We start from the raw sequence: 19,302 nt of genomic DNA, 5'->3' as shown, positions 1-19,302 counted from the left end.
TTTATCAACTGTAAATATGGGTTCCCTACTCAGGCAAGCAGTAGCCCAAGATACTCTCAGGGAATCACCCCTAAACCTCTCCAGATGGGGCCAAATCTCCTGAGATTTGCCCTTCTCTCACAGGAGTTAGCCCGCTTCCCTGCAGAAAGTAATTCTCATTATTAAAAGTCAAATTATTTTCCTTGAAGGGAAGAAATCGTTCCATCACCAGATTCTGCCCTTCACCACTCCTGAGATTAACTCCTTTCCTCTGTAAGGATGGATTTTCTTCTTAGGTGAGTGTGAGTCCAGCCTCTCTTAGCTGAATAAAAACATATCTCACAAGGGGCTCAGCAATCTCACAAGATTTGTCCCTTTTCTCGCAAGACTAAGACCAGTGCTCTGGCAAGAGAAATCCCAATTACTGCAAAATAAAGTTCTTAAAGTACATGAATAAATCCATCCCTCACCAGATTCTTTTCTACTTCACACCAGAGGCTGTAACTCCTTTTCTCCGCATGTAGAGTTTCTTTATTTGCAGCATGTGGTTGCCACTGTCACTGTCGAGTCATTATTCAGGTATTCTCTTCCAAGTGAGTTTGAAAGTCTCGTGGGATTTGAACCATTCACCATGAGACAAAGACTGATGTTCTGGCAAGAGAATTCCCAATTATTGCAAGTAAAAACTGTTCCTAACTCCATTGAAGTAATCCGTCCATCTTTACATTAGGTTTTACTTTACCCAGGAGAGTTATTTCTTTTTCTCAATATATACAGTTTCCCTTCTAAGAAGAGTAGAAACCCAGGCACTCTCTGGAGATTAATTTTTTTTGTCATATCACAATTAGGATCACAAATCTCATGGATTTTTTTTTAATTTCTGGAGATACAAAATCATTGCTCTTGGGAGAGTAATCACTGTTATTGGAAGTTGAGTCTATTCTTCACAGAGTTGAAAAATCATCAACACTAGATTTTTTTTTTTTTTTGGCAGTCCTGAGAATAAATACTGAGAATAAAACTGTAAATATGGGTTCCTTCTGTGGCAAACAGTAGCCCAGGCATTCTTAGGTAATCATCCCAAGTCACCTCCAGGTGGAGCCAAGTCTCACATAGTCTGCCCATTACTCAAGGGATTCACCCCCCTCCTCTGGGAACAGTAATTCTTATTGGAAATCAAATCTATTCCTTGAAGAAAAAAAATCATTATTTCACCAGATTCTGTCCTTCATCACCCCTAAGACTAACTCCTTTTCTCTGTAAGGGTGGATTTTCTTCTCAGGTGAGCATGAATTCAGCGTCTCTCAGCTGAATAAACCAAAATCCTCTCACAAGGGGCTCAGCAGTACCGCAAGGCTTGTACCTTTCCTCACAAGACTAAGCCCCCTTCTCTGGGGAGTGTAATTACAATTATTCTGAGGCATATTTCCTCTTAAGTCTGTGAAGAAATTTTTCCATCACCAGAATCTTTCCTGCTTCACACCAGAGACTAACTTCTTTTCTCCTCATATATGAGTTTCTATATCTGGCAAAGTGTGGTTTAGCCGCTGCCCTTTGATTATCCAGGGGTTCTCTTCAAAGCAGGGGTGAAAATCACATGGGACTTGAAACATTCCCTGTGAGACCAAGCCTGGCATCCTGGCAAGTTAATTCCCAAGAGAAGGGACAAACCTCACGAGGCTGCTGAGCCCCTTGTGAGTGGATATGGGTTAATGCAGCCAAGAGAGGCTGGACTCACACTCCCCTGAGAAGAAAATCCATTCTTACAGACTAAAGAAGTTAGTCTCAGGAGTGATAAAAGGCAGAATCTGTCGGTGGAGTGATTTCTTCCTTTTGGGAATGATTAGTTTTGATTTTTAATAAGGTGAACTACTTTCCCCAGAAGAACAGGCTATATCCCATGAGAAAATGGCAAATCTCACTAGATTTGTCTTCACCGGGAGAGGATTATTATTGACCACCTGAGAGTGCCTGGGTGACAGCTAGCCTGAGAAGGGAGCCCATATTTACAGTAAAAGTGATCTGTTCTCAAGACTGCAAAAGGGTATAGTTAGCCGTGATGATTCCTTCATCTGTGTTACGAACACAGTTGGCTTCTAATAACAGGGATTACACTCCTGAGAGACTGGAGAGATTGCTGAGTCCCTTGTGAGAGGATATGGGTATATTCAGCAGGGAGTGGCTGGATTCATGCTCACTTGAGAAAAAAAATCCATCCTTACAGAGAAATGGATTTAGACTCAGGAGTGATGAAGGACTGAATCTGGCTATGGTGTGATTTCTTCCCTTCAGAGGGGAATAGATTTGATTTGCAATAATGAGAATTCCTTTCTCCAGAGTAGTGGGCTAAATCTCATGATAAAAGGGAAGATCGCATAAGATTTGGCACCACCTGGAGAAAGTTATGGATGATCACCTGAGAGTGCCTGGCTACTTCTCAACTGATGAGGAAACCCATATTTACAGTAAAAAGGGATTATAATCAGGACTGCAAATGGAAATAATCTCATGATGATAATCGATAATTTCTTCACCCCTGTTAAGACCTGATTTGGCTTCCAATAATGGGGATTACTCTCCCAAGAGCAATGAGATTTTTAACTTTGTAAGAGGGATTATCTCATGATATTTGCCATACTAATTATGATAAGATTAAAAAAATTGCTCTAGAGTGCCTGGGTTTCTATGCTTCTTAGGAGGGAATTTGCATATGTTGAGAAAAGGAGTAACTCAAGGGTAACATAAAACACAGTGTAAAGATGGACGGGTTACTTCACCAGAGTTAGGAGTAATTTTGACTTGCAGTAAGTAGGAATTATCTTGCCAGAACACCAGGCTCAGTCTCACAGGGAATGGTGCAGACCCCAGGAATTTTTCAAACCTGCTTGGAAGAGAATCCCTGTATAATCACTGGACAGTCGCTAAGCCACACTTTGCCAGAGAAAGGAACCTACTTATGGAGAGAAAAGCAGTTAGTCTGGTGTGAAGTAGGAATCTGGGAAGGGATGGGTTTCTTCATGGACTTAAAAGGACATTTGCCTTGCAATAATTGGGACTACTTTCCACAAGGCAGATATCTTCACTTTGAGAGAAAAGGGACAAGTCCTGCAAGATTGCTATGCTCCTTGTGGTAGGATATGGGTTTATTCAGCATAGAGTGGCTGGATTCATGCTCACCTGAGAAGAAAATTCATATTTACAGTTGAAAAAGGATTTGTGATTAGATTAGGTGTCCCTGTCCTAGGAAAGTTAGAGCAGGGATCCTTGGGAGGGAGCAGTGTGGCCCCAGATCCACTCAGACCTGTGTGATGGGGTTGGTTGAGCTCATTTTTCAAATATATAGGAAGGGCCACTAAGGACAGGTGATTTTCTAGGAAAAACCATCGTTTAATGCATCAGGAAGACACCAGGTCTGCGTTCAGGGCTTCCATTCTGCTGGGAGTCACACTGTCACACTAGACATCACATCCAGGTAGTGTTCTTAGTACAGTCCATTAGATGGCTTCCTGCTCTCCTCTACGTAGGGATGTGCCCTCCCTTACTGTGATGAGTACAATGGACACTGGAACAGCTGGAACAGTGAGTTTCCTGCTCCAAAAACAGTGTGGAGCTGGGGCTTAGTCAATGGGAAGGAGCAGGCAAAACCATGGCCCCACACAACTTATGATTCTGGCTTGAGAGCAGAAGTCTTAGGGCTTAGCCTGGCAAAGAAGAAAGGAGGACCAGAGAGCCATGGACAAGGCTTTGGTGCTGTGAGGAGCATTCAGGATGTCAGAGGACAGAGTCAGCCCCTCAGAGAATGCACAGCCATTCCCTCTCTGTCTCAGCCCTACCTCCATCCCCTTCCTGGGACCCAGAACACAAGAGGTGGAAAGCAGCCTGCTCTCTGGTGGAACCTCAATGGTGGGGACTCAGCTGGTGCTCAGGGGACCCAGTGAATCTGAGGGGACAGCTCAGCCTGCCTTTGGGAGGTGAGTGGCAGGCACAGGAGGAGATCCAGGCAGGGGCCATGAAGGGTTAGACAGCTGGTAGGTACACAAGCTGAAATCTGAGTTGTGAGGAGGCCCATGGGAACTCTCGGTGGGAGACACAGCCTGCTTTTTCCCTCCTGGGTCAGGTGCTCATAGAGCAGCGCCTGTCTTCCCAAGAGAGAAGTGCCCAGAGCAGACAGCCTGCCTGTCCTCACGGAAGAGACATCCAGTGGGGAGGGGCACAGAGAGGGACAGAGCAGTGTGTCAGGCATCCCTGAAGATGCGGAGAGGTTGTCACACCACTGTTAAAGGGCTGTCACTTCCAAAGTCTTGTAGAAACCCCTCCTCTATGCTCAGACCTGCCTCTGGCAAGACTGCCATGTTAGATAGGACATTGAGTAGAACCGGCCTCTGGATAGCAGGAGCCAAAGGCAAAAATGCTCATATCCCTGGGAGTGCAGTGTGGAAGTCAAGGCCAGGCCTCTGACTTTGCTGCCCCCGTGGCTACCCACAGGCCAAATCCTCCATCCTGGGCACCTGGCTGCACCAGTGCCCAGAGGATTTCCACCAGCCCCCAGGACTCCCCTTCCTGAAGATGCTACTGGCTTACATAGAGCTCAGCATGCTTAGCCCAGACCTGGGGCACCAGGCCCAATTTCTCCTGGCACAGCTGGAGCACCTGGACCCTAGAGGCAGAGGGTGATTGTGAGGAGGATGCAGGGTGGGTGATGGGGCGAGTGGGAAGGGGAAGGCCCTGGACCAGACAGAGCAGAGCCTCCTGAGGCTGTAACAGGGCCAGGAGCAATGAGGAGGCTTAGTTCCCCTGGACTGCAGTCTAAGAACACCCCCTGGTGGTGGGATTTGGGACTGAGACATCTCTGATTGTCAGTGAGGACTTTCCTGTCTTTGGGAGACATGTGGAAAAGCAGACTGATGATAGTTTCCCTTCTTGGAGGTACAGCACCAGCTCCGGAACCCACTGTGGAAACATCTGGAGACCAAGAGCCAGCTACACCTCTCCTGCCTGTGACAGCTCCAGAGCCCGAGCAAAGGACACTGCTGTCAGTATTAGCCAGTCTCTCCTGACTCCCCTCACCTGCAGTGCTGGGACTCCCAGTGTTCCTTATGTGTCTCTGAATATACACGTCCTGATTATTCTTATCACAGATAATTTATTACTTGTGGCCTGCTGTGTCAGTCTGTATAATATATAAGGATAGTGATTATCATTGTTTTTTGCATCAAATAAAATTTATTTTAAATTAAAAATAAGGGAGGTCACCGACTTAAAAGCAGTGTCCTAGGTGTGATCCACCCGAGGGAATTTCAAAACATTAGCGGCACTCAGGTGAGCTCATATGAGTAAAGAGCCTTAAGAAAATATATCAGGTGCATGAGAATTGGCAGGAAGTTTAGAGCCTTATGCCAGGACCCCTGGGAGCTACTCACAGGCCCTGACACCCCTCAGGCTGCCCCTGCAGGGACCCTCTGCACCACTCCTGCTCCGGCTTCCAGGAGTGGCATCTTTGCCATTCAGCTTCTGCAGGGGAAGTAGATCTACCTTTGGCCCAAAGCCACAAATGGGGAAAAAGGAGTGGCCATCATGTCTAATCAAAGTAAGGACAGAGTGATCCCAATGTCTGAGGTAACTGAGTGTGTTCATGATCATCAGCCTCTCTCTTCTCTGCCCAGAGATGGAGCCCCTGATGCAGAGAACATGGGTCCTCAGAGGGAAGAAGTTCCAGGTTCTCCCTAGAAGAGGAAAGACAGAAGCCCCTGATTTAACTGGGAGCAGATGAAGCAGAGATCAGAAGACCAGAAGGAAGAGCTGCCTGGGCTGAAGCTCCAACTTCATGGTTAGGAGCACAGGCTCTGTGTCAGTTTGTAGGACTTGGCCAAAAATCATCACATCAGAGTCTGAATGCAAAGCCAAATTCACCTCCAGAAAATGCCTTCAGTACAGAACCCCAAACATCCCTTGGCCAGTTGGAGGTGTGGGAAACATGAGATACTGTGTAGCTCATGACAGACCTGGGGTTTAGTAAAATACTCCAGAGTTCTTAGAAAGCCACAAAACAAAACTCTAAGGGTCCCACTTGGTAAAGCCTTTAAGTAGATGTCAGTCAATCATGGAAAACTTGGGGTCCATCTACAAAAATGTGTAGTCAGTCTGTAAAGGCCTTCCAATCCCCTCGCAAGTCTCCCACCAATATATTCTGTGGGGTTTGCTTTTAAAAATCCTTCAACTCCTCAACCACCCAGGAACATACTTTGAGTTATAGGCGAAGGTGATGTGTACCTGGTTTACAAACCTTGCAAACAATGAACCAGTCCTTTTGCTTCAAGATAACACTGATTATTTTCCAGGATTTAAATCTAGGTTTAGGGTGACATCAGCAATAATGCAAACTCACTTAGATTTACTGTTTCCAGGTCTTAACTGAGAATTTAGTACAGGTCAAGCACTGTGCAGAGAGCAGGTTGGAAACTGATTGAGGAGAATTCTGATCTGAGCAAACCTCTGAATCCACAGAAAGACAGAAGACGTGGTGTGAAGTGCTTGCCAGCCTAGGAGAAAAGGATGGAGACCAAGATCAGGAAGTTCAGGGAGTGATCCTAGATTTAGAACCTGCCTGTGTAGGGTAGAATTTGGCTCCAATTTCAAAGAAGAACAAGACATAGTTGTGGAGGAAGCTGGGAGCAGGAACAATAGAAACACGTCCTTTAATTAAAAGGATTATAGGAATCTATGCAACCATTAAATTCATGTTTTCTAAAGTTTTAAATGGATGTGATAATAACTCATCTGAAAAAGTTACTGGTAATTAATATAGGGTGGTCTCATTTTTTCAAGTTCTACATAAATTTAGGTGAAATTAGATAAATATGTTGTGTGATAGATTTCTCATTTTTATTTAGGTTTTAGTGTTAATATAAACGTCAAAATGCCATAAATGTCCTTTGTTGGATAGGACTAATTTCTATGTATCAGACACACAGAGCTGGGATGTGGACAAGTGACCCCAGCATGTTCCCAGCCTCTCCCTTCCGGTCCTGTGAGGCAGTGACCTCCTCTCTGTTCTCTGCTCTGGACCCAGGGCCTGACTCAGGTACTCCACCAACTCTCCCTGAGACATTGCACCTAGGAAGTGCCCTGTTATGTCATGGTCCAGACAAGGACTTCCACTACAAGGGACCACCAAAACTTTGACTTACAAAATTTGGTTTCTTCTAACAGCAAGACTGATGTTGTGTAAGTGTGAATGTTGTCTAACAAATCCATGGAGCCAAGCAGCACTCATGCCATTTCTCACAAGGCCACCAGAGGGCCCTGTGTAACTGCTTATGAGAAACACTCCACTCTGCAAAAGTGGTCTTTTCTAATTTAACCTTCATCAGAACATGTTTTATAAACTAAGAATTTCTTTAGGGTATATATATATATATATGATGTATAAATGTATATATACCTATATATATTTATAAAAGCATGTGTCTATATATACAGAGAGAGAGAGACATATGTTTTTCTTCTTCAATCTCATGTGGAAGCTAAAGGAAGTCTACTAAAAGTCACAAATATAAGGTGAGCCACTGAGTGGAAGTTGTCCCTTGTGACACCTAGACATGTGAAATTCTGTGTCCAACCCCATCTATGTCCACTTGTCTTTCTTCCTCTCTCCCCTCAACCATCTGTAAACATCTAAATTTAAGTAAAATACTTTGACAATCAATGTAAAGTAGCAGAGATATTTTAAAACACGTTGCCTTCTGTATGTGCAATGTAGATCTTTGGGTAGCAAGTGATCTGCTCACAAGACAGTGGGGTTATCCCTGAATACCTAGGAGACAGTGGAATGTGGGCAGTAGGTCTCAGTGGGAGTCAAAGGGAAATTCTCCTACTCAGCACAGCCAGGATGGGGTCCACAATGTCTCCCTTGCCCAGCACTGAGTCTGCTTTGCCCTGGGGAACTTTGCTAAGATCCTGTGTATCCTGAAGGAGTATCAGGGTAAGAAAAATGAATAATGATTTTAAGAATTGTGAGAAGGGGATAGGTCATAATTTTAATTATCTAGTACTCTGCCTACAACAGCTTTCTCTGCATTTTATTATAACTGAGGCTCAGCCACCTGGGAACAGAGTCTATGCCTTGGTTTCCAGTGTATTACAGGTCTCCAGCCCAGCATTTGGCCAAGAAGACATGCCGGTATTGCTGAATGAATACCTTTGGGAGGCAAGATGTGACAGGTTTGAGAATGTATTTGAAATGTGTCTTTACCAGTGAGCTTTTTTGTTTGTTTGTTTCTAGTTGTGGCCTTTCCTTCTCGGCTTAGAGAAGTTCCTTTAGCATTTGTTGTAAAGCTGGTTTGGTGGTGCTAAATTCTTTGATCTTTTGCTTGTCTGCAAAGCTTTTAATTTCTCCAAAATATCTGAACAAGAGCCTTGCTGGATATAATATTCTTAGCTGTAGGTTTTTCTTTCATCACTTTAAATATATCATGCCACTCCCTTCTGGCCTGCAGGGTTTCTGTTGAAAAAGCAGCTGATAACCTTATGGCATTCCCTTGTATGTTATTTGTTGCTTTTCCCTTGACACTTTTGATATTCTCTCTTTATCTTTAATTTTTGAAATTTTAAGGATAATATGTCTTGGTGGGCTCCTCTTTGGGGTAATCCTGGGTGGGACTCACTGCACTTCCAGGGCTGGGTGGCTGTTTCCTTCCCCACATTAGGGAAATTTTCAGCTATTATCTCTTCAGATATTTTCCTGGGCCTTTTCTCTGTCTCTTCTCCTTCAGGGGATCCCTGCAATATGAATGTTGTGTGCTTTATATTGTCCCAGAGGTGTCTCACTTTTTCTTCTAGCTCACTGATTTTTTGTCATATTTCTTAAATTTTAAAAAATTTAATTACAGTCAGTTACAATGAGTGGGTCAATTTCTTGTGTACAGTGTAATGTCCCAACCATGCATGTACATACATATATTCATTTTCATTAAATGTTATTACAAGATATTGAATATAGTTTCCTGTGCTATATAGAAAAACCTTTTTTTGTTAATCTATTTTTATATTTAGTGGCTAATATTTATAAATCTCAAGCTCCCAAATTTGTCCCTTCCTACTCTCTTTCTCTGGTAACCATAGGATTGTTTAGTATGTCTGTGAGTATGTTTCTGTTTTGTAGATGAGTACATCAATGTCTTTTTTTTTTTTTAGATTCCACATACGAGTGATATCATATGGTATTTTCTTTCTTTTTCTGTCTTACTTCACTTAGAATGATAATCTTCAGGTCCATCCATGTTGCTGCAAATGACATTATTTTATTTTGTTTTATCATTGAGTAGTATTCCATTGTATAAATATACCACAACTTCTTTATCCAGTAATTTTTCAATGGTCATTTAGGTTGCAGCCATGTCTTGGCTATTGTATATAGTGCTGCTGTGAACACTGGGGTGTATGTATCTTTTCAAATTAAAGTTCCCTCTGGACATATGCCCAACACTGGGATTGCTGGGTCATATGGTAAGTCTATTTTTAGTCTTTTGTGGAATCTCCATGCTGTTTTCCATAATGTCTGCACCAAACTACATTCCTACCAACAATGTAGGAGGGTTTTTTTTTTTTTTTTTTCTCCACACCCTCTCCAGCATTTATCTTTTATGAACTTTTGAATCATGGTCATTTTGACTAGTGTGAGGTATATCATTGTAGTTTTGATTTGCATTTCTCTGATAATTAGTGATATTGAGCATTTTTTCATGTGCCTATTGGCCATTTGTATGTCTTCATTGGAGAACTGCTTGTTTAGGTCTTCTGCCCATTTTTGGATTGGATTGTTTATTTACTTATTGTTGTTGTTGTTGTTTTTGTTGTTAAGTTGTATGAGCCATTTATATATTCTGGAAATTAAGTCCTTGTCAGTCTCATCTTTTACAAATATTTTGTCCCATTTTGTAGGTTGTCATTTCGTTTTTCTTGTGGTTTCCCTTGTTGTGAACAAGCTGATAAGTTTAATTAGGTCCCTATTTGTTAATTTTTTATTTTATTTCTATTGTCTGGGTAGACTGCCATAGGAAAAACATTGCTAAGATTTATGTCAGAGAATGTTTTGCTTATGTTTTCTTCTAGGAGGTTTATCATGTCTTGTCTTATATTTAAGGCTTTAAGCCAATGTGAGCTTATTTTTGTGTATGGGGTGAGGGAGTGCTCTAACTTCATTGATTTACATGCTGCTGTCCAGTTTTCCCAACATCACTTGCTGAAGAGTTGTCTTTTCTCCATTTTATGCTCTTGCCCCCTTTGTCAAAGACTGTAGGTCTGTGGGTTTATTTCTGTGTTCTCTAGTTCTGCTCCATTGATCCATATGTTTGTCTTTATGCCAATACCACACTGTTTTGACTACTGTAGCTCTGTAGTATTGTCTGAATTTGGGAGAGTTATTCCTCCAGCTTCATTCTTTTTCTTCAGTATTGCTTTGGCAGGTCTGGATCTTTTGTGATTCCACATAAATTTTAGTATTATTTGTTGTAATTCTGTGAAAAATGCCCTGGGTAATTTGATATGGATCATATTAAATTGGTAGATTGCCTTGGACAGTGTGGCCATTTTAATATTGATTATTCCAATCCAAGAGCATGGGATGTCTTCCATTTTGTTAAGTCATCTTCAATTTCCTTAATCAATATTTTGTGTAAGTCTCCATGTATAAGTCTTTCATCTCCTTGTTCAGATTTATTCCTAAATATTTTATTATTTTGGATTCAATTTTAAAATGGATTGCTTCTACACTTTCTTTTCCTGTTAATTCATTATTAGTGTAAAGAAATGCACTGATTTCTGTATGTTATCTAATCTTACATCCTACTATCTTGCCATACTTTTACCATCTCTAGTAGTTTTTGTGTAGAGCTTTTAGGGTTTTGTATATATAGTATCATGCCATCTGCATAAAGTGACAATTTTACATCTTCTCTCCAATTTGGATTCCTTTTCATGTCTTTTTCTTGCCTGACTGCCATGGCTAGGACTACCAAGACTGTGCTGAATAAAAGTGGTGAGAGTGAGCATCCTTGTCTTGTTCCAGGTTTTAGTGGGAAGGCTTTCAGTTTTTCACCATTGAGTACTATGCTGGCTGTGGGTTTGTCATCAGTAATTTTATTATGTTGAGATATGTTCCCTCTCTACCCACCTTAGAGTTTTTATAATAAATGGGTGTTGAATTTTATCAAATGATTTTTCTGCATCCATTGAGATGAACATGTGGTTTATGTCCTTTCTCTTGTTGATGTGGTGTATCATATTTATTGATTTGCTTATGATGAACCACCCTTGTAACCCTGGGATGAACCAACTTGATAATGGTGTATGATCATTTTCATGTGCTATTGGATTCTGTTTGCTTAATGTTTTGTTGAGGACTTTTGCATCTATATTCATCAATGATATTGCCCTGTAATTTTACTCCTTGGTTGTGCCTTTGGTTTTGATATCAGGGGGATGGTGGCTTCATAGAATGAGTTTGAGAGCACTCCCTCCTTTTCAGCTCTTTTGGAATAGTTTGAGAAGGACTGGTATGAGCTCTTCTTTTTATGTTTGGTATGATTCCCTGGTGAAGCCATTCGGTCTTGGGCTTTTGTTTGTAGGGAGGTTTTTTTTTTAAATTGCTGATTCTACTTCATTTGTAACTGATTGGTCTGTTCAAGTGGTCAATTTCTTCTTAATTTAGTCTTCATAGACTGCATGTTTCCAGAAACTTGTCCATTTCTTCTACATTGTCCAATTTGTTTCTATATGATTGTCCATAGTATTCTTACTTTTTTTTTTTTTTTTTTGTATTTCTGTGATATTAGTTGTAATTTCTCCATTTTCCTTTCTTATTTTATTCGTGTTATTTCTCTTTGTTTCTTAGCGAGCCTGGCCAGGGGTGTGTCAATTTTTTTTTACTCTTTCAAAAAAACAGCTCTTGGTTTAATTGATTTTTTCTATTTTTTGAATCTCTATTTTATTTCCTCCCTGATCTTTATTATTTCCTTCCTTCTGATGAATTTAGGTTTTGTTTGCTTTTCTTTTTCTTATCCTTTTAGGTGGCAGGTTAGGCTGTTTACTTGAGATTATTCTTGTTTTTTGAGGAAAGCCTGTATCATTATGAACTTCCCTCCTAGGACTGCTTTTGCTGCATCCCATAGCTTTTGTGTGATTGTATTTTTATTGTTGTTTGTTTCAAAGTATTTTTTTGATTTCCTCTTTGATTTCATCATCGACCCATTGCTTTCTTAGTAGCATGTTGTTTGATCTCCATAGTGTTGTTTTAGTCCTCCTTTGCTTTTCTGTGGTTGATTTCTAGTTTCATGGCATATCGTCAGAAAAGATGCTTGAAATAATTTCTATCCTCTTGTCTCAGTCCTGGAGTCTAAAATACTGAGATCAAGGTGTCAGCAGGGCCATTTTCTACCTGGAGGAACTAGAGAAGAATGTGTTCAAGTCTCTCTCCTTGGCTGTGACAGTGTAACTTCCAATCTTAACTTGGTTTTATTTCTGTATTCTTAACTAATTATTTCTACAATGACCCTATTTTCCAAGTATGGTCACATTCTGAGGTACTGAGAGTAAGAACTTCAACACATACATTTTGGGGGGCACAATTCAACCCATATCAGAAGTGTATTAATTAAAATAATTTTCTTTACAACATCTGTTCAGATTGCCTCCTGTGCACAGATGAAATACTATCATATTTTATTTGTATGTGTTAGTTTTGAATGAGCTTAGGGAACTCTGCACTTGTGATATGCACATTTCATTATATGTAAATTCAACAAAATGTATTGGGAGTACATTTAAGAAAAAAGAAAGACATGGTAAGAACTTTGAATAAATATATATAGAACTAAATTTCTCATCTGCCTAGATCCTCAAACCTCTAGACTTAAGTACACTTTAAAGAATGTATGATGGTATGTTGTGAGCCATTTACCATCACTGCAGGTCAATTTCTTTTAATTCATTTCAACAAACATTTACTGAGTTCCTACTCTGAGAAAGACTGAAGAGTAATTGTGAAACAGACAAAAGAAGATTTCCCATCATCAAGTAATTGTCTAATAGGGTTTGAAAGACTTCAGAAAGAACTATTTCAAGGGCAATTAAAAAATATAAAAATGTTCACTAGGACAGGTGACAAAATCATAATAATTATAGTAGAACCTAATATTGTACCTGAGATATAGGGCAGAACAAACTTGTAAAAGTAAGTGTTATTACAGAGTAATTACTTGAAGGCAAAATTAGGAAAAAAATGGGTGCAAACTGAGCCCCTTACTCCTATTTGAGTCCTTCAGTACAGCAAGGTATCCCAAAACTGGTGGCTCTGACATTTTTAAATAGCTGTGAGGTTGGAGGCAACACACTAAATGCTCTTGAAGCTTTTTCTGTCATATCTAGTAAAGGAGATGCTGTGAAAGAGGGATTAAACTTCCTAAGTAAACTTCTAGGTAAACTTTGTGGGCAAATGGGAATTTAAGTGCTTTCCTTTGGAGGACTTTGATCTTTTATATGCTTTGTAGATAGTAAAGCAAAATATACAATGACAAAAACACCAATACCTACAAAAAACTGCAGTGATTAAGAGGCTTAGAATCCTGTCTCTGCCACTTACTATCTGTGATCAAGTCACTTAGTTTCTTCTTTGCCTTAACTTCTCATCTGAATATGGGAATAACTGCAGTACCTACATCATAGAGTGTTCCTGAGAAATGTTCTTTATATAAACAAAATTGAAATTCCTCAGGGCATAAACATTCAATGAATGTTTATTATTATTATTTAAGGAGTTATAAAGCCCTTTTGCATGCTATCTAGCATTTGGTGACAACTTAACATACATTGTTACATTAATATTCATTATTTTAAATTTCATTTTAATTAATGATTAATATGATTTTAACTTCAGCACTGCCTATGAGTGCTGGTATAACAAATATGTATTCAATAAATAAGCAGAAACACACATCAGAAAAAGAAACTGAAATTGTCAAATGGCCTTTTTTTAAAAGCAAACTAACACTTTTCAAAATAAATCTTGGAGATATAATTCAACATTCTGCAAATGACATATAGACTAATGTAAAATAAAAACATTTTGTGTGGTAAGAAAAAAATCTCATGCAAAATGATATAAGTTGATTAGGAAGTATAATGGAATTAGAGAATCTTTTTTAAAAGCATAATCAATACTATGATGTAAAGGATTATAGCTCATTTAAAGTGAGACAAAACACAAAAAAATACACTAGCACACATGTGATAGTGCTGGGAGATAAGTCAGGACTTGTCAAAGGAAGAAAATGTCAGCAATTCAACTTGTAACAAAATGGCTCATTTTTTCCCCATACATTTTAATTTAGAGCAAAATGCCATAAGGTTGTCAACAGAATGCTGAAAACAGCATCAGTAGTAGGAATGTCAGAGACGTGAAAGCAAAATGTGGTAAGTGAGGTTTGTTTGATGTCAGATTATCCAGTTTCAGTTATTGATCTTGACTGCCTGCCAATTGTCAATCTACATCTTTTCTGTTTGCCAGCTGATCCCTGGAAACCATGTACACACACACACACACACACACACACACACACACACACATACATGCACCCTTGGATAGAACATGAAACCCAACTCACTTGAATCCACAATAGAGACCTGGAAACCATTCTATGGACAGCAGGGCTGTGAGAAAAGCAGCAAGTTATCTCCCTGTGAAAAAGTACCCATTCTGGAGGCCATCAGGGGACTTTGTCCTGGCTGTTAGATTTTTTTACTTATTTAAAAGACATGTTTGTTTATTTGTTTAATTTCTGGTATACAGCACAATGTGCTATACAAAAGAAACTTTTTAAAATCTATTTTTATATATAATGGCTAACATTTGCAAATCTCAAACTCTCATAATTTCTTTTTCTGGATTACTTCACTTAGAATGACGATCTCTAGGTCCATACATGTTGCTGCAAATGGCATTATTTTATTCTTTTTTATGGCTGAGTATTATTCCATTGTATAAATATGCCACAACTTCTTTACCCAGTTATCTGTTGATGGAAATTTAGGTTGCTTCCATGTCTTGGCTATTATATATAATGCTGCTATGAACACTGGGGTGCAGGTATCTTTTTGAATTAGATTTCCTTCTGAATATATACCCAGAAGTGAGATTGCTGGATCATAAGGTAAGTCTATTTTTAGTTTTTTGAGGAATCTCCATGCTGTTTTCTGTAATGGCTTCATCAAGCTTCATTCCCATCAGCAGTGTAGGTTTAATAGCTGTAGGTCTCAAGAAATTTTCAAAATGTTCTCAGAGGCATGAAGTGTTGTACCAATTTATGAAACTGAGTGTTAGTGAATGGAAACACAGAATTCCTTCATGAGTATGAGATTTGAGGACAGAATGGCCTGCAGTGGAATGAGATGTCACTTAATAGCTGAATGGCTGGAGTAAAATTGCCCAACATGTTTAATTTCAGAAGCGTTGTTTCCTTTACTGTAAAATTAGGCTATTTATTTTACCTGAAAAAATTTTGGGAAGTTTTAAATATAAAATTCTGGCTCAATACTTCACCCATATATGTTCCACATGTGTTATATGTGGAACATCTGTTATAGAACAGTTCTTTGCATTATTTTTCCAAAGAAACCTATTACAGTTTTTGTTAGAATGTCTACCTTTTTTAATTACTTTTTTTCCACTGATTTTCACAGTACCTTCAAGAAGAGAAAGCTGAAGAAAGCAGAGAAGTGCAGAGGGAAGAAAGGGAAAGAGAATGAGCAAGAGAAGAATAACTTCTTGCACCCAAGGCACACAGCACTGCCTGGCCTTTGGGCACAGCATGAAGACTTCTGCAGCTCTGAATTTTTGAACATTTGGAGTGGTTACTTTGCATTTAAAAGTGCAACTATGACTCAATAACACTTAATTGTTTTGTGTAGTTGAGTATTACATATGCTAGTTATTTCTCCCATTCTCTCTCTGTCAAACATTTCCATTCATCTTCAGATGTTCTATTCTGTGCTCCTTCCCTTGGAGAGGGATTGTAACATTATGAACCATGAAAAAGGCTGGTAGGCTCTAACTTTTAACTCCCAAATACTCCACATTTAGAGACCGGAGACCACAAAAGTTTGGAGAAAATAAAAGGGAGAAAAAAAGACCTTTCCACAAAACTTTACTAAATATCCCCCAGTACTGTTCAGATTTTTAAAAAGTAAAAGGATTTTTTTCAGTATTGGAAAAGGGTCAAAAAATGGAGGAGAGATAATGAGAGTATCATGGGCTTAAGAGAGGGAGCAAGAGCCTAGAGGGGTTTAAGGGACTTGAGAGCTGAGAGGGTTTAGGACGTGCTTGTGGGCCCTGAGTCCTCCCTAGGTGGGCAACAAGACCCCAGCTGCACCAGACTTTCTGAGATTCTTTTAAGCCAGTTTTATATGTGAAAAAAGGGACTTCTTAATTGGAATATGCATGGTCCTGGATTAAGAGGTATCTCAGTAGACACTGACCTCATAGAGCTGTTGAAGACAAGGTAGGTCCTCACATACTGAAAAGCTTGATTTTATGTGAGCTTCCTCCCCTGGGACACTTGAACAAAAGGAGGGAAAGGAGCTGGTAGGATTAAGTGATTGAAGCAAATTTTTTTGCCACCTTGGATCAATTAGGGCTTGAAATAGAATTAAATTTCTTGTACTTCAGAATCTGTGAACTGAGATTCATATCTGCTGATTTAAGTGTTACATAATATATACAAAATAAAATTTACTATTTTAACCGTTTAAAGTATATTAAGAACCTTCACATTGTAATGCAACCATCACCATCATACAACTTCAAAACTTTTGCAACGTTTCCAATTAAAATTTTGTATCCACTAAACACTAACTTTTCATTTCCACCTCCCCTTAGGTCCCTAGCCACCACCATTCCCCTTCCTGTCTCTGTAAGTCTGAATACTCCAGGTGCCTCATATAAGTGGACTCATACAGCATCTGTCATTTTGTGACTGGTTTATTTCACTTAGCATAATGTTATCAAGCTTCATCCATGTTGTAGCATTTGTCAGAATGTCCTTCCTCTTTAAAGAAAGGAAAAAAGGAAAGAAAATGTATAAACATATTTATATGTTTATTTATATGTATATTATTTATATATGTATGTATATACATATATAGATCATATTTTAATTTATCTATTGATAGACACGTGTTGCTTCCAATTTTTGACTACTGTGTCTTGATTTTCTTAATCTATAAAGAGAAACAATAACTTTTGTCTTCCAAAAATCTGTGTGTGTGTGTATGTGTGTGTGTATATATATATATATATATATATATATAAAACATTTTGGAGCCCAAACAGGCACACACATTAAAATGACAGTGAAAAACAAATGTCAATTTGGCAAGTGATGACTCAGGAGACTTGGGATTCTTAAAAAACAGCACAAATTACCCTATAGAGCAGTGAGCAGTTTCTTTTTTTAAAGGTTTTTCAAGACCCCAGCCAGACAGCCCACAGCAGGCCCATGGGAGGACTGTGTCTCTAGCACTCTGCTGTAGTTTTTTCCTATTTGTTCTCTCTTTGTGGTATTTTCTAATTTATTATTGTCCTTTAGAGTCTTGGAGAGAGGGTTAAATCAGTACTCAGTTACATTTAATTATGTTAATGGTATTGATTTTTAGTTACAAAGGTCTAATTAAGTTTCTTCAACTTTCACTTACAATTGTCTTTTTTATGATAATGATGATGATGATTTTTTTTAAATCAAAAACACTTAAGTTGGAATGATATTAAATATTAGCTCCTGGCATGTTGAATAGAAGCTTTATTACTCTTTCAACTCTCCACCTCTCTTCCCCACATTTTTAGACCTAAAGAACCAAAGAGAAGTTGAAGGGAAAATGGAAATGTGTATGTTGATTTACACTTTGCTGATTTGATTAGTAGCAAAAGGCAACATGATAGGTTAAAAAAAAAAAAGCTATGGCTTAAGACAGATGTGTGTGAAACAGAGGCACTCTGATGTGAACACTACCCTAGAGCTTGTTTCATGCTACTGTGACTTGCTGGTGTTTCTTATCCACTGGATTCAGAATATTTATAACGGGGATGTGAAAGTTACAGATGTGAATTACCAGTGTTAGGCTCTCTGTCAGGGAGCCAGTCTTACACTTCTTGCCGTCCCTGGGGCCACCTTTTCCTTTTCCCGTGTACTCTGACACAAAGTTCTTATTTAACCCAGCAGTAACACATTTTAATTACATTTGTGCTATGGTCTCAATGTCTATGTACCCCGAAGATTTGTATGTCAAAATCGTAACTCCTGAGGTGATGGTTTTAAGACATAGGTCTCTTAGGGAGGTGACTTGGTCATCAGGGTGGGATCCTCATGGATGCAGCTTGTGCAGCTCTTTATAAAAAAGGCCTGAGATGCTTCCTTGCTGCTTCCACCATGTGAGGACACTGCGAAAAGACAGCTGTCTAAGAGGTGGCTCCTCACCAGACACCAGATCTGCCATCCTTTGGGTTTAGACCCTTCAGCCTTTAAAACTGTGAGACCTCATTTTCTACTGTTTATAAGACACACAGTCTATGATATTTTTAAGCAGAGTGAATGAATTAAAATAATTTCTAATGATTATCTTGGATAATTTTATTGAGGAAAGCTCATTTGTTTTTATGACAAAATTTAAAATAAATTCCTAATACCTAAAAATAAATGTTGATAGATTTTTAAATGAATGTGGGGATAACTCACAACTCTGTACTATTAAGCCTTTCCTTGCAAGAATATAATCCCTCTCTTCATGTCTTAAAATCTTACTTTTTGTTCTTCAGGAGAGTTTTGAGATGTAAGGTGGACTCTGTATTTCTTAAACTTATCACTAAGTAATTTTGGCATTGATACTGGGATTTTGTAGTTACAGTTCTGCTTAACATTCACTGCATGCTGCTGATGTGTCCAGCACTATATTTGGTAACTTAACATTATTCATTTATTTAATTCTCACAAAAACCCTGTATGTTAAGAACTATGTGGAAGCCAATTTAAAGACTATGGTATTGACATTTAAATCAGTTAAGGAATTTGCCCAAAGTCAGGCAATAAGCATATGGCAGAGCTAGAATATAAAACTAATTCTGTTTCCACATCACACTATTTTTTATTACACTACTTTATTCTGCTCCCTTGATTTAAGGAAATACACACACACACACACACACACACACACACACACACATATTGTTTTTTGATTAACAGAAACAGTTTTTAGATACTGTTTAGGACATAATTAGTGTGG

This window comes from Camelus ferus, chromosome 19, assembly GCF_009834535.1.
Source record: "Camelus ferus isolate YT-003-E chromosome 19, BCGSAC_Cfer_1.0, whole genome shotgun sequence".
Classification (NCBI taxonomy): Eukaryota; Metazoa; Chordata; class Mammalia; order Artiodactyla; family Camelidae; genus Camelus; species Camelus ferus.
The sequence above is the reverse complement of the archived record's forward strand: the minus strand, read 5'-3'. Positions refer to the sequence as shown.